Below are 16,928 nucleotides of genomic sequence, written 5' to 3' on the forward strand. Positions count from 1 at the left end.
GAAAGGTGGCAGGGGCAGAAGTGTCCCAGAGCTGGCCCACCCTGGTAAGGTGGAGCAAGATGGAAAGGTGGTAGGGGCAGAAGTGTCCCAGAGCAGGCCCACCCTGGTCAAGGCGGAGCAAGGTGGAAAGGTGGCAGGGGCAGAAGTGTCCCAGAGCTGGCCCACCCTGGTTAAGGTGGAGCAAGGTGGAAAGGTGGTAGGGGCAGAAGTGTCCCAGAGCAGGCCCACCCTGGACAAGGCGGAGCAAGGTGGAAAGGTGGCAGGGGCAGAAGTGTCCCAGAGCTGGCCCACCCTGGTTAAGGTGGAGCAAGAGGGAAAGGTGGTAGGGGCAGAAGTGGCCCAGAGCACGCATGGCCGGAAGACATCAAAAAATTGGGGAGATGGTCTTCAGGATGTTACAAAAGATATATCAGGCCCGCAAAAATATAAGTTAACCATGCCGTTCCCTCCTTTTTGTCATCTCCCAGCGGCACAAGGAAGGAAGAAACGTACCGTGTAGGTAGTGGGGCACTCAGGCATCTCAATGGCTAATGCGAGCTGGACTCAGCAGCAGGAGGCGCTGACGGCCGGCGAGTTTAAGAGTGAGGGGCACGGGGTGCCAGGGATGAAGTGGGCTCAGCTAGAGGGGCAACTATGGAAATTGCTGAGTAGGCGGCAGAAGCCAGAGGTGTTGGTAATACACTTGGGAGGGAACGACCTGACCAGCCTGGGGAGGGGTGTCCGGCTGAGGGACATTCAAGCTCATTTCTGGAAATATCAGCACAGTTGGGCGAAACTGAAATTGGATGGTCGGAAGGTATTCCCCGGGCGCAATGGAGGGGGGCAGAGAGCCATGCAGCAGTTAAGAAGTCAAGGAGGAAGCTGAACGGGGCCGTTGCAAAATTCTGCAGGGGCAGGGGTTTCCATCAGACCAGGCATGGCTTGATTGATGGGAAAATACCCGAGTACTTCCTAACGGACGGAGGAAAACTTGTCCACGAAGGAAACGGAGCTCTTTTTCTGGGACATCTCTACCAAATTACTGGAATGGGAGAAGGAGACAGGAAGAAGGGGAGCCACAGTGGGCGAGAACCCACTCAGTGGCGTGGCGGTGTTTGGGCAACCAAGCACAAATGATAGACTCCGGACGAGCCAGAAGGAAACGGAATGGGTCTTCGCTCTTCCGGACCAGCGCCTCTTGGGGGCCTAAACGGCGGGGGCGTCTGGTAGGGACAAATAAGGCTCAGCTTCCCCCAAAAACAAACGGCGCTCTCCCCACCCACGGACACCTGCACGGGCAGGATTGGAACAGGTACAATGGGTCGGGGGAGTTGGGGGCCTACTATACCAAGTATAGGGGGAAGCAAAGGAAATCCGGCAAGCAAGCGCCACACGGACAGAATGAAGTTCACAAATGTGTGCAAATAATTCTGTTGTCATGGAAATAAAACTGCGGCCAAGTTTGCCATTTGAAATTCTGTGTCAGGCCAATTTTTGGGGATAAGGAGTAATGCATTGGGGTGCATGCACAAAGAATAATTGGCAGTAAAGGCAAATGGACGGCTGCAGGGGTTATGGAGCTGACGACGGAAAATCAGCTCAAAATGGAGGAGGCAGCAGGGTAACCCCTGCGGGGTCATGCCGCCAGGACCTGGGACCCTCCCCTGGGGGTCAAAAGGCAAGGGGCGGAACGGCGCCAAAGGCCTAATGGCCCAAAAGCCCGCGAAGGGCTGAACAAAGGAAAAGGGGCGGGGCCATCAGGATTTAAGCAGGCGGGACCGGGGTGCCAAGCATCTCGCTCCTGCACTGGGACCCAGTCGCCGCCTCGCAGGTGGAAGAAATTTCGTTTTCCACCCACCCACCCACGAAATACAAGCAAGGAGCAGGAGACCTGGGGCGTTGCTGTCGCAGGACACCCAGGCCAGGATATGACAAGTTGGCGGTGTTTGGGCAACCAAGCACAAATGATAGACCCCGGACGAGCCAGAAGGAAACGGAATGGGTCTTCGCTCTTCCGGACCAGCGCCTCTTGGGGGCCTAAACGGCGGGGGCGTCTGGTAGGGACAAATAAGGCTCAGCTTCCCCCAAAAACAAACGGCGCTCTCCCCACCCACGGACACCTGCACGGGCAGGATTGGAACAGGTACAATGGGTCGGGGGAGTTGGGGGCCTACTATACCAAGTATAGGGGGAAGCAAAGGAAATCCGGCAAGCAAGCGCCACACGGACAGAATGAAGTTCACAAATGTGTGCAAATAATTCTGTTGTCATGGAAATAAAACTGCGGCCAAGTTTGCCATTTGAAATTCTGTGTCAGGCCAATTTTTGGGGATAAGGAGTAATGCATTGGGGTGCATGCACAAAGAATAATTGGCAGTAAAGGCAAATGGACGGCTGCAGGGGTTATGTGGCACTTAATTAAATAGCAGGCCCGTTTGTTTAGGGGTTTGTTATTGCACGTGGGAAGGGACGTGGCGATGGGGTTTGTGGGGAGCTGGGGCCGGCCACCAGCGAACTTAAGTCCACTACTTCCTTTCATGCACTTCGACCACCATTTACGCCAGGAAAAGGGTTGAAAAACTGTCCCACAGTGACATCCCCTGGCCCTCAACCCGTCAATGACATCACAGGAAGTGACATTACAGGAAGGCTGATCATGAGGCCAGGCCATTTTAAGTGCTATTCAAAAGACCTTTGTTCACAACCCGAGGCTGCAGCATGTTAGCACGAAGCACTCGATAACAGAAACAAACTGCAAACGGTTGAAACAAACCAAGGGTAAAAGCGTTCATGCTTTTCAGAAATGAGAAGGTAGATTTGTTAAATGAGGGCGGGTTGAAGCAGCATCAGGCGCTTGGCTATTGCAATGCCTGGCGCCACCCAAATGACGTCCATGCAGACCCCGCAGCCTCTCGGCAAAGGGAACGTGTCCTCCAGTGCCCTGTGCAGGGACCAAGACACACAAGTTGCCAGACTGAAATCCCAGCGCTCTTTGCTCATTTTTCCAGCCCCAACAGTCGCAAAGTGAAAATGATTAAGAAGCGCCCTGGGAAGAAAATGAGAAGAGTGATGGCCTCCAGCAGCCGGCCAGTGTGATGAGAACGCTTCTGGAGAGCCAGGAGAGAATGAGAAATTGGGCTGCAACCATTGGGATCCGACTGAACAGGGCCCCGGAGAAAGCGGATGTTTAACTGCTAAATTACCTGCGGCCCGCGTATCAGGAACACAGCTCAAAAAGGCAAAAAGAAACCAACGTAATAGCATCGGCAGGAGGAAGAGGACATTTGCGAAGCTAATCAGTACACGTGGGTTCTAGCGATGAAAGATGCGTGTATCACTGCGGAGTTGAGCGGCGAAAAGCATTTACTAGATATTGTTGAGTTCAGTGACGGTGCAGCATGGGCAGGTCAAGTGCTACGAAGGATGGCTAGGGCGTGAATATCACCATGGTAACACAGGGAACGTCTATGCAAAGCTTGAATATCACATGACAAAAGCACGTTCTCTATTGTTGGTCTCCTTCTAGAAGGACAATCATTCACCCCAGGTTACAAGGGGGAAGTAGTGTGACCCCACCTTACATTCACCTTGCATGTATTGGTCTGGTTTCCAGACAGGCACCCCATGTTACCAGGTGGAAGTAGTGTGTCCCCACCTTGCATTTATTGGTCCGGTTTCTAGAAATGCACCCCTGATTACCAGGAGGAAGTAGTGGGACCCCACCTTGCATTTCTTGGTCCAGGTTCCAGACATGCACCCCAGGTTACCAGGAGGAAGTAGTGTGCCCCCACCTTGCATTTCTTGGTCCAGGTTCCAGACATGCACCCCAGGTTACCAGGAGGAAGTAGTGTGCCCTCACCTTGCATTTCTTGGTCCAGGTTCCAGACATGCACCCCAGGTTACCAGGAGGAAGTAACGTGACCCCACCTTGCATTTCTTGGTACAGGTTCCAGACATGCACCCCAGGTTACCAGGAGGAAGTAGTGTGACCCCACCTTGCATTTCTTGGTCCAGTTTCCAGACATGCACACCAGGTTGCCAGGAGGAAGTAGTGTGACCCCACCTTGCATTTCTTGGTCTAGTTTCCAGACATGCACCCCAGGTTACCAGGAGGAAGTAGTGTGCCCCCACCTTGCATTTCTTGGTCTAGTTTCCAGACATGCACCCCAGGACACCAGGAGGAAGTAACGTTACCCCACCTTGCATTTCCTGGTCTAGTTTCCAGACATGCACCCCAGGTCACCAGGAGGAAGTAACGTGACCCCACCTTGCATTTCCTGGTCTAGTTTCCAGAAATGCACCCCAGGTTATCAAGAGGAAGTAGTGTGCCCCCACCTTGCATTTCTTGGTACAGTTACCAGGAGGAAGTAGTGTGACCCCACCTTGCTTTTCTTGGTCCAGTTTCCAGACATGCACACCAGGTTACCAGGAGGAAGTAGTGTGACCCCACCTTGCATTTCTTGGTCCATTTTCCAGACATGCACACCAGGTTACCAGGAGGAAGTAGTGTGACCCCACCTTGCATTTCTTGGTCTAGTTTCCAGACATGCACCCCAGGTTATCAGGAGGAAGTAATGTGACCCCACCTTGCATTTCCTGGTCTAGTTTCCAGAAATGCACCCCAGGTTATCAAGAGGAAGCAGTGTGCCCCCACCTTGCATTTCTTGGTCTAGTTTCCTGACATGCACCCCAGGTTACCAGGAGGAAGTAGCGTGACCCCACCTTGCATTTCTGGTCATGCACCCCAGGTTACCACACCCCAGCCGCATGATGTACCATGGAGGCAGAGATCATGGAAATTGCCAGATCACCCCCCTCAAACATCATTTTGTTTTACCGGGGGAGGGTTCCAATCCCAACCTTCTCATTCCCTATTATTTATTCCCTATTCCCCACCCCTAACACTTATATACCCTGCCACCCTCATATTTTTTTAGGAGTATTTTTGGCCAAACTTTTTTAACAAAAAACTAATCGAAAAAAAGAACTGGCGATGAATGAACGTTGCGCCATTCCAAGACCACGAGAATTGGACTGGTATGGAAGCGTAGGCATGGACTACGTCATTTTTACCCGTAGGCGCGATGGAACACTGGCGACCCAGCCGTTCTATTTTTTCAGTTGATTTCAGCAGTTTTCCGTCGATGTTGACATGTGTCAGTCCGGTTCATTCACCCAAAAATACATTTAATTGCATGGTGACTTCCTTTCCAGTAATGCGTCTTCCTCCTGCTGGATTTTCTGGATGAACGGCGCCCTGATGAAGAATGGGTGGCACGCCAAGCCACGTGCTGAATTTGGATCACATTGTTTCTCTGAAGGCGGCTTGACATGACTGCAGCTCCTGAAGCCCCCCTGTTTTTTTTATTGTAAGGATCCACTAAAGGGTGAGCCTGTTTAGGTTGGGATGTGCCTTGGACAGCAGATTGCTCTGATATTCGCTGGAAGCACTGCATTTCGCCAGGTCTTTAGATCGAAACATAAAGAGGATGCAGGGCTATACAATATGCAACAACTCAAGACTGACAGGTGGGGTGGGAAGGGTGGGTACGTGGGGGTGCCCCATAACAAAAAACAACTTGTCGAATACAGTTTGACTGAAAGTACATACCAAACTGCTGAGAACACATAGAAGATCCATGTCAGCCAGTCGGCCTGATGGGCAGCACTTTCTGTGGACCTGCTGGAGCTTGGCCACCATCAACAGACCTGATCCAGAATCAAAACTTGTGTCAAATACCATAGAATCCAGAAAGGAGTATGGATTTCCATGAAGGTCCCAGAGAGCCTAAGGTTAGGCTTCGGCCAGCCCTGCCGGAGACTGATATTACCATGAAACATGGCTGCTTCATGCAGCCCATACATGTTGCTCCATCATAGGAATCTTACTGATGGGAACTGCTGAGGGGTGGCAGGATACAAGATCCCCTGTGTATGCCCTGGGCACTGAACCACTGAATGCCAGCAGTGTTGCCGAAATCTCCTTAGCATGTGCGCTGTGCCATCTCCCTTGGGCAGATGCCAGAGCCCGCATCCTGCTCTTGCTGCTTTACTTACAGTGCTCCCTTGGCACTCTCTAGTCTTGCCCACCCTGCCATCAGCCAGCCTTCTGGCCTCTGGTTATTGCGTTCTGTCTTTGCCCCTGCTTTCTCCCCCTCACATCCTCTGATCCAGTGGTCTGCAACCTGCGACTTTGCAGATGTTCTGGACTGCGGCTGCCAGAATCCCTCAGCATCGACTCTGCTGGCAAGGGCTTTATTCCAAAACATCTGTAGAGCCAGAGGGTGTTGACCTCGGATTTAAGCTTCTTTAAAAATATCAGGCTTTACCCTGCAGTTTTCTCCCATTTGTCATGTTCTCCTCCCTGTCTGTTCTGCCTTGTGTTTCCATTTTGCCCTCTGCTGTATTCGGTGCCAGCCTGTCATGATATGCCTTGCCCCAGGCACTTGCAACAGTTTGCCTTATCTTAGTCCCTTGAGCAGTTAGTCACCACTCATAAAAATATAAATCATTTCCTGCTTCCATTTACAGAAAGAAATGGAGCACCCTGGCAACAGCCGAACAATGGCCCTTTTGTTCAGATCTGTATGAACTTTGTGATACATGTTCTTTGACACACCCTTATTTAACTGTTTGTTCGGCTTATTTGCCCATTGCCTCATGGAACAATAACTCATTTATTTTTACAATCTTGCCTGGTTTAGCTTGATGTTTCTTTTCCTTGCCATGTGCTCCACTCAAGCTGAATACAGGGGTGGGCTGGCCTATAGGGAACTCTGGAGATTTCCCGGTAGGCCTCTGCTCCCTTGCCAGGGGTGGACTGGCCTATACGGAACTCTGGAGATTTCCCAGTAGGCCTCTGCACCCTAGCCAGGGGTGGGCTGGCCTATAGGGAACTCTGGAGATTTACCGGTAAGCCTCCTTCTGCACCCTGGGTCGTGGCAGCCTATTTTATTTTCACATTTTATCATAGGTAAAGGGTCCGGCTTGATGCAAATCAATAATCTGGGGCCACTTTGAACGTTTTTTCCAGGGCCTCCTTTGGTACCCAGTCCACCCCTGGCTGAATAACCTTTAGTCTAAAGCTGTTGGAGTCTCAGTGCCTCGAGGAGACACACTGTGGGAGTCACAGTACCTCAAGGGGGCACATTTTGGGTGTCTCAGTGGCTTAAAGGGGACACACTGTGGGAGTCACAGTGCCTGAAGGGAAACAAACACAATGGCCCGCATTCTGAGTTTGGGGGTAAGTTCTGGTACTTACCGGCATGGCAGAAAGAACGAGACCGATCTGGTCACAGACCGCTAATTGCGGCCTATTACGACCTTGCGGGCACAAGCTTTGCGCCATGCCAGTAAATCACCTAGCGGCATGCCGCTAAATGGCCCGTAAAAAAACCCCTACCGGCATGCTGCGAGACGTACTTAACAACACCGCCATGGAAGCAGCAACGTCTGTTAATAGTAAATTACGGTCACAGCAAAATAACGGAACCGGAAATATCGTCATCGCACAGGAACAGGAAGGAGCGCGGCGGCCATCTTTAAAAACACAATCCATTGCCATCCTCATCAGGCAGCACCCTTGGGAGCAATCTGAAGTTTGGAAAAGGCCTACACACACGGTAGCAATGCCAAAAGCCCCAAAGAAGTCAGCGGACAGGCTCCGCAAACAGCGATTTAGCCCAGAAGAGCTGCAGGCCATGGTCGACACCCTGACGGAGCACGCTGACGTCGTGTTCAGTGGGAACATGCGCCGGGAGGCGGTGCTCCACAAAAAAAACATCTGGGCACAACTCGCCCAAAGGGTGAGCGCAGTAGGCACCACCCCCCGCGCCCCTGTGACTGCCTCAAGCGGTGGGATGACTTGCAGATGAGGGTGCAGAGCCTCCTCTCCACCAACCGGAGTCAGGCCGTGGCTGCCACCTCCCCAGCAATGCTCGACTCCTCTGACCTTGGGGTAGGCATTGTGGCAGGCGCCGATGCAGGGAGGGATGGGGGTGGTGCATCCTCCATGGACCTTTGGGTAGCCGGGGTGGGTGTTTTTGTCCGGGCTGGTATGCGGCACACCCTGCCTTTGCCCGTGGAGGTGGTGGGACGGCTCGTCTCGGCCTCCTCGCTCTCATGCTCAGTGCCTGTGGGGGTAGAAGAGAGGGACGGCATGAGTGATTGTTTGAGACGCTAATTACATTAATGGCTGCATTCACATTTCAGTCATTTGGGGTTTGTGTCCTTTTGGGCGTTGCAACATGTGTCTGATATGTACGCAGGTGTCAGAGTCACTCATCCTGGCCTCGTACTGTGCAGTCTGACTCGCACACTGCCAACCCATCTGCACGGTGTGCATCATGGGATGTGCCAGTTTGTGCACTATGTGTGATGTGCGTTATGTACCAAGTTTGAGCAGGGATAGCGGTGTGTATTTGTATGATGCTCACTTATCTCTCGTAATTAATCAGGGCAACTATGGTGGTGATGGTGGCACAGTCAAGCTGGTAGAGGGTGAGTATCTGCTCAGGGGTTCGCTTGAGGGACCGGACCGGATGCATGGGAGTGGGGGCTGCTGGGGTGGTGACGGTGGCTGCACTGGTGCTGCATGCTGGGCCTGTCTCACCCTCCTTCTCCTCCTGTGTCTCCTCTGTGGTGGGGCCTGGTGTTGTTGGTGTTGTTATTGTAGTTGTGGCCTTGCAAGCAGGGCCTCCTGCTTCATGTACTGCTACCACTATTGGTATCATCTTGGTGTTGGAGGGGGTGTGGTGTGTGGGTGTGATCATGTTCTGCTGTGGCAGACTCCATTGCCTACACCTGTGCTTATTGTGTGGACCTGTGGCTCTGGGAACCACTGCTCAGGGTTCTTTACACCTTCTCTGAGATGCCTGTATGTACTCCATGCCGGTAAGGTACTTTACGGTCTTAAGGAGGCCGTTATTCACGTGTGCGCGTTACTTGTGATCAGCACCGGTTTACGCCATGCCGCTAATATCGGCATGGTGTGTTGCGCCCGCGACCCAAGAACGCTATTTACTGCATCGTACTTTACGGTACCGCAAATAGCGGTCTGGTTGGTCGGAATAGCCCGTAGCGGTAAGCAATGCCGGTAATCTTTTACCGGCATCGTTTTTCCCTTACCTCCAACCTCGGAATGACCCCCAATGTGTGAATGGGGATTCGCGATCACCAGGGGACACACTGTGGGAGTCTCAGTGTCTCAATCGGACACACTGTGGGAGTCACAGTGCCTCAAGGCGACACACTGTGGGACTCACAGTGCCTCAAGGGGGCACACTTTGGGTGTCTCAGTGCCTTAAAGGGGACACACTGTGGGAGTCTCAGGTCTCAATCGGACACACAGTGGGAGTCACAGTGCCTCAAGGGGAAACACTGTGGGAGTCAGTGCCTCAAGGGGGCACACTTTGGGTGTCTCAGTGCTTTAAAGGGGACACACTATGGGAGTCTCAGTGCCTCAAGGGGACACAATGTGGGAGTCTCAGTGCCTCAAGGGGACACGCTTTGGGAGTCACAGAGCTTCAAATGGACACACTGTGGGAGTCTCAGTGCCTCAAAGGGACACACTTTGGGAGTCATAGTGCCTCACAGGGACACACTGTGGGAGTCTCAGTGCCTCAAGGGGACACACTGTGAGAGTCTCTGTGTCTCAATCAGACACACTGTGGGAGTCACAGTGCCTCAAGGGGACACACTGTGGGAGTCACAGTGCCTCAAGGGGGCACACTTTGTGTGTGTGCCTCAAGGGGACACACTGTGGGAGTCTCAGTGTCTCAGTAGGACACACTGTGGGAGTCACAGTGCCTCAAAGGGACACACTGTGGGAGTCACAGTGCCTCAAGGGGACACACTGTGGGAGTCTCAGTGTCTCAATCGGACACACTGTGGGAGTCACAGTGCCTCAACGGGACACACTGTGGGAGTCACAGTGCCTCAAGGGGACACACTGTGGGAGTCACAGTGCCTCAAGGGAAACAAACACAATGTGGGAATGTGGATTTGCGATCACCTTCCTTCTTTCAAAGTGCACTAACGATGGAAAGATGGCTACTATACTGGCAATGAAGTCCGCCATAGTTCAAAATAGGAATATTGTGATTCTATGAAAGTGTTGGTGAGTTCTGGAATGCCAGAGGTCTGGGGGTTACTACGAGCTCACACGTTCAGCTTGCGAGGGCCCAACAACCCTGCCCCCAGAAACAACAGTGGACGCAGCGAAGGGCAAGTTACAATTGTAGTTTATTACAAAAAACAACAGGGATCATACAGGACATTTAAAAATCTCCAGAATCACCATTTCCAAACCAGTGTCAACCCTCATTGATACAGACTGTTGTCACGATCTGGGCCCATGGAGTGGTACACACTATAGATTAACCTTATAGATCTTACTCAATTGGTCATTTCATGTCAGGTGGCTGGCCTGCCCCTTCACAAGATACTATCTATTACATTGTTGCAGGTTTGCAGGATTACCATTGGCCCTTGCCTTCTGCATCCACCCCTGGATTTCTGTCCCCTGATTGGCAGGAACTGGTCTCCCCAGTCCTGGGACCAAGTTCATTTCTCAGCACTCTGTGCACCTCTTCAAGGTGATGCAAATGACTATGTGTTCCCAATGTATCTGTTAGCAGCACCACTTTGCCTGTGAGAGTGCTCTCCATGTTGCAACACTGTTAACTTGTTCATGTTTCACTTCATGTCTGGGTTGCTGAGAACTGTTCTTCTTCCCACCGCGGGTGAATACCCATTGTATAGCTCGGCTGCATCACGCGGTTGAGGACCACAAAATTGAGCTTTCCTGGTCTGTAATTTTGAGGATGTATTCTGTTTTTCTACAGATGGCCCCTTGTCGTCTTAAGTTTGGAATGTGCTGCTTGTCTCTGACCTTGGCTGTGAGCCCTGGCATTCCTGCCTTGTGCAGCCTGGTTCTGCTTCCCCTCGTCTCTCGGTCCTGTGGCTTGTGGCCTTATGTGATTCTCGTTTTACTTATACTATGATTTCTACACACTTATCTTGTGCTGTATTTCCTATAGGTTAGTCTTATTTAGTCCTGCAAGGCTCCTTATATGATCCTTTAGTTCCATAGGGTTAGTTCCCATAAGCATCTGCAAGCTTTTTCAGCATCTCTTCGTTGCCTTGCGTTCAGCGTTTCTGCACTTGGGTAATGATGAAAATAATAAAAAGATTTTGACAGTATGTATATGTATCTGCCCTCTATCTACAGAACTCTGTAAGCATGTTCTTCGTGTATATGAGTGTGTGTTTGTGTAAAGTTGTGCATGGTTGCGAGTGTACTTCATGACTAACGTGGCTATGCTGTGGTGTCACTGATGACGTCGGCACAGTTGTTCCTTGGCATTAGTCAACGTCGTCTATCATGGAATTTCGATCTATAACCACTGTTGAGTGACCTGTATTCATAAAGACATTCACTGGCTAAGGTTTGAATGGATGTCTGAGAGAGTACTTCTCTGCATACTTGTCAGTCACTGATTCTCCTGGGGGATGTCCGAATAGTGAGTGACTTCTTGCGTTCTTGACTCTTCAGGCTGTCATGTTCTTGGAGATGAGGGGGGCATTCTTGAGACCCTCTCTTTAGTCCCCCCTCTGGCCGACATGTCAACCAAACCTCCATACTTTGTCACTCTTGCTTTTGGTAGCCATATCTTCATTACTCCTCCATGACCATCGCAATTTGCATGGAAATCAAAACTCCAGGTCATATAGCTACAGTCTCTTTCTGGGTTGCACCATACCCATTTCCCCAGTATTTGTTAGTGTTGAATGGTTTTTCAATATTATCATTTCAGTCGGAAACAGTGGACATTCCTTTATCCTGGCTCTCAGGTTTTTATTTCCTTCCTCTAATCTTGTCCATTTGTTCTTCCGTGTTCACATCTACTAACACTTTCATCCCTATTGTCTTCTCAGTAGTTTTGCAACATTGTGTAATGCAGATCTTCACCACGCAGAGTCCTACTAGTATTACTGCTCCTAGTAATACTTAAAGTCTGTCTGCTAAAACATGATGGCATCCAGGACCATATATATGTGTGAGGAATTCGACCATCTGCACAGAGAGAGCTGCCTCCCACCACTAACTCTGTCTCAAGGGCTGTGAAGCGCCCTGGAACTGCCTCGATGCTGTCAAGCACCAAGAACTTCTTCCGCACCAGGTGCATTGCGGTTCTGCCCCCCCTGGTCCTTCTCCGAAGGCCCCTAGAGACAGTTACGACCCTTTGCCCCCTTGGTGCTGGAACCAAATAATCGTGAACAGTAAGACTGATTACTTTACCAACTACCCTCCTGTCAGTATCCAGAGTGCACCCCTTTCCTTTGTGAAACTGTCTGTCCTTTGTGTTCCTTTACAGAGTGGGTCATATTTGTAGTGTGCTAGAACTGTCTGTTGTAGTAATAATAAAGTAGATATTTGTATACAACCTTGACTGGACAATCCCTTTTAACATTGGGTAATAATTAAATTTTCACTGTCTTGCAGCTAACCAACGATTCACGACCTTGCAGAGTTAAGCCTGCCATTCCGTCCACGTTACCAAAAATTGGACAAGGAGGTCTTATAATTCACTTGTGTTCCAATCTGTTCGGATCCTTTCTGGTGTACTAGAGGTGTGGTGTTGATTGATGGTTTAGAGACCGATATTCATCCCTGGACCACTGGTGCTGCGGAAGTTGATTCGTCACATTGGTGGCAAGCTGTCAGATCAGTTGGAGCCTTGCGCACAGCTTAGTCACCCAAGGATAAAAGTTCTGTTGCAGGCAATGTTTAGTCACTGCTGGGTATTAGTAATAGTCATGGAGCTTGACCTGGAGACTCTAAAAGGCATGACCAAGGATGCCCTGTGCATTTTATGTCAAGAGAGGGGACTTCCCCACAGCACTAAGGTTAATAAACCTGAGCTGCTAACCAGCCTTCAAGCTTGGGTAGAAGCGGGAGCGGTTGGGGAGAAGACCCAGTGGGACGGGCTAGGCCCTGTGTACCCAAACGGACAAGACCTTCCGGAGGGGGAAAATGACGAAGACGACCACATGAGCAGTGTCTCTCGTCAATCATCCCATCGGGGCGCAAGTGTGGTTTCTCTACACTCGAGAGTGCCAATGAGTGCAGGGGCTATTGCGGCATCCCACAGGCCCCAAGCATCAGCACAGTCTCTAAGTGGCCCAGTAATTGTTCCAGCTGTAAATGAGGTAGCAGTTAGAAAGCTGCTGCTCGAGGAGAGGAGACTAGTGCTAGAGGAAACAAACAGTGGGAAAATGTCGCCATAGAGATGTGCAAGCTGGCACTTGAAGAGCAGATAGAGGCCAACAGGTCCACCTCTAGTGAGAACAGCAGTAGTAGCTCAAACCAGATCACCCGGGATAGGCCCGGATGGCACATCCCCAAAGACCTAGTACAGACTTATGAGGTCGGGAAGGATATTTTCGACTGGCTTGAAGTGCTTGTGCTGGCATTCCAACTACAGGAGGTGGATTAGGTACTGTGGTGTGCATCCCTGATGAGTCGCTTACCGACACTGGGGACTGATGCATTGCTTCATTTAACTCCTGAGTAAAACCTGTTTATGAGAGCATGAAGGCGGCCCTACTCCGGAAGTTCTGTAAAACCCCAGAACAGTATCTCAAGAGCTTAAGAGAGCTTGGAAAGAAAAGTGGGCAGACATTTGAAGTGTTCTTACACTTGTTGAAATATCTGAGCAGGTGGGTGACTGGTAACAAAGTTGACATATTTAAAGGGATGTACAATTTGATTGAGTATGAGCATGTGTTGAAACATTGTGAGGTTGACCTACACCAGCATCTTGTGGAAAGCCTATCACAGACGCATTTGCAGACAAAATATAAACCACTGGCGAACTTCGTTTTGGTTGAGATAATTAGTTGTTGCTGACCTACTTCGTTTCACCCCACCAGCTGAACTCTACTATCGCTAAGGGGCAATTAATCTTACATTTTCAACTAGTATTGGGCAGATACAATATTTGGAGAAGCCGGCCAGCAACAACTAATTATCTCAACCAAAATGAAGTTCGCCAGTGGTTTATATCCCAACTATTTCAGGATCAGGAAGATCATTACCCAACAGACATGGGACAGGCCTGCTTCTCCAAATATTGTATCTGCCCAAAACTGGTTGAAAATGTAAGATTAATTGCCCCTTAGCGATAGTAGAGTTCAGCTGGTGGGGTGAAACGACTCCATCCCTGTCTCATGTCTGTTGGGTAATGGTCTTCCTGATCCCGAAATAGTTGTAGTGGCTACACAATCGAGGGCCAAAGAGAACACCAGAATGAACGCTCTCATAACCTTAGGGCTTGGAGTGCTTCCAGGGGGCATGTTGGATGGACTGGCGTGGCCGGTAGCCCCTTGTCCAATTCCACATTCTACTGAGTCGCCTACTCCTGCGGAAGATTGGCTAGTAGCCACGGAGGACCCTACTTTGGTAGCAGGGGACGCTGTGACTTGGGAGTTGCCTGGCGCAGTGCAGGAACCTGAACAGAGGACCAGGTGGGCACAGATCTGAAGGGTCTGCCCAAGCTGGATGAGTTTTCATCAGCTGGGGGCCCAAATCAGACTGACTTCTACACAGCCCAGAAAGTGTGTCCCACTCTGGCGGGTCTGCAGAAGCAGGCAGAGGAGCAGGCTAAGGGCATGGACCCTGGAATGTTCAAAGTGTACTGGGAGGATGGACTCTTATACAGTGAGCCAAAGGATTCTGAGGGCGAGGAAACCAGAAGGTTGGTGGTTCCCCAATGCCACAGAAAGTTCCTTTTGGATTTGGCTCACCAAATTCCTTTAGCGGGTCACTTGGGTGACTAAGACATCGGACCGGTTGTCTGCACACTTACCGCAGCTTGGCTTAAAAGTTAAAGCATTTTTACAGTCCTGCCTGACTTGTCAATCTTCTGGCAAGTCAGGTGATGCCACAAAGGCCTCCTAATTCCACTACCGGTGGTCGGGTGGCCTTTCGAGAGAATACAGATGGATATTGTTGGTCCTTTGGATGCTCAAACCAGCTCAGGGAACAGATATATCTTGGTGGTGGTAAACCACGCCACAAGATAACCTGAGGCTGTCCCTCTGAGGGGCATTAAAGGCCCCATGGTTGCAAAGGCTCTGATTGGGATATTGTCCCATGTTGGATTCCCCAAGTAAGTTGTTTCTGACAGGGGATCAAACTTCATATGAGTATATATGAAGGCTACGTGGGAAGAGTGTGGAGTCACCTACCGGTTCTCTACTTCCTTCCATCCACAAACCAATGGGCTTGTTGAGAGGTTCAACAAGACCCTGAAAGGCATGATAGGTGGCTTGGAAGGCCACCTGAGGAGAAAATGGGAGATTCTTCTGCCATGCCTTCTGTTCACCTACAGGGAGGTGCCACAGAACGGAGTAGGTTTTAGCCCCTTTGAGCTTCTGTTTGGACACCCTGTAGGAGGTACCCTCAGTCTAGTGAAGGAGGGATGGGAACGCAACCCCTCATCCCCGTCACGAGATGTGGTGGACTATGTACTCGGCCTTCGGTCCAGAATAGCAAAGTAGATGGAACAGTCAACAAAGAATCCGAAGGCCAAGTCAGTGGGACACTGGAAACAGTAAGCCGGTGAAGAGTAGGATTCACCGGATGTCCTATAAGGTCAGGGACACTATCAAGGAGGACATTTCCAAGATGTTGTCCTTAGGAGTGATAGAGCCATCCCACAGCCCCTGGGCTAGTCCAGTGGTACTGGTCCCTAAAAAGACAAGTGGTGGGAAAACTAAAGTTTGCTTTTCTGTGGACTACAGGGGGCTCAATTCATTGTACTGAAACCCTGCATTTAATGTCTTCGTGTATGATTATTTTGTATTCACATGCACTGCGCCCGATTGGCAAAGTCCAAGAAATGTTTTAACCAAGCTGTCTGTAACATCGCCGTGGTACCCAAGGGTTTGGGCGAGTAATAAATGCAAATAAATAAAATAAATAAAATAAATAAATAAATAAATAAAATAAATAAATAAAATAAAAATAAAGATGCTCACCCCATTCCTCGGGCAGATGAGCTCCTTGACAAACTCAGCGCTGCCAAGTACATTGGCAGGATGGCTTGACAGATGGAGCGAAAGGAGGTCAACATTCTCAACCCCGGAAGGACATTATCAGTTCACTGTGATGCCATATCGATTGAAAAATGCCCTTGCCACTTTTCAGAGGATGGTTAACCAGGTTTTGTCTGGACTGGAAAACCTCAGTCTCGCCTATTTAGATGGCACTACTGTGTTCAGCCACACCTGGGAAGATCATGTATCCCACCTGAAACAAGTGCTTCAGGCGCTGCAGAATGTAGGCCTGACTATCAAGACCACGAAGTGCCAGATAGCGCAGGGTACCGTGACTTACCTAGGCCACCTAGTTGGTGGAGATAAGAAAGAACCTCTAGAAGCAAAGGTACCGGCTGTGAAGGAGTGGGACATCCTCACCAGACAGACGCAGATGAGAGCCTTTTATGGTCTCACCGGGTACTACCGGTCATTCATCAGAGGGTATGGGACCATTGCCATGCACCTGAATGATGTAATGTCCAAAAAGATGCCAAAGAAGGTAACTTGGACCCCCGCCTGTCAAACCTCCTTTCAGGATTTAAAGGATGGATTTTGCAGGGCCCCAATTCTGCAAGTACCAGACTATGGTCAGGAATTCATTATCCAGACAGACGCCTGTGATTTTGGGATTGGAGCAATGTTAGTGCAGCTGAACTCTGAAGGGATAGAGCCACCTGTTGCCTACATTAGTTGACAAAAAGGGAATGGAACTCGGCTGTTGTAGAAAAAGAGGCGTATGCAGTCATGTGGGCTGTAAAGAAGCTGAAACCCTACATCTCTGGGTCTCACTTTATGATCCAGACGGACCACAAGCCTCTGCGATTGTTTAATGCCATGCAAGGGGA

The sequence above is a fragment of the Ambystoma mexicanum genome, chromosome 14 (genome assembly GCF_040938575.1).
Source record: "Ambystoma mexicanum isolate Mex_15411 chromosome 14, UKY_AmexF1_1, whole genome shotgun sequence".
NCBI lineage: Eukaryota > Metazoa > Chordata > Amphibia > Caudata > Ambystomatidae > Ambystoma > Ambystoma mexicanum.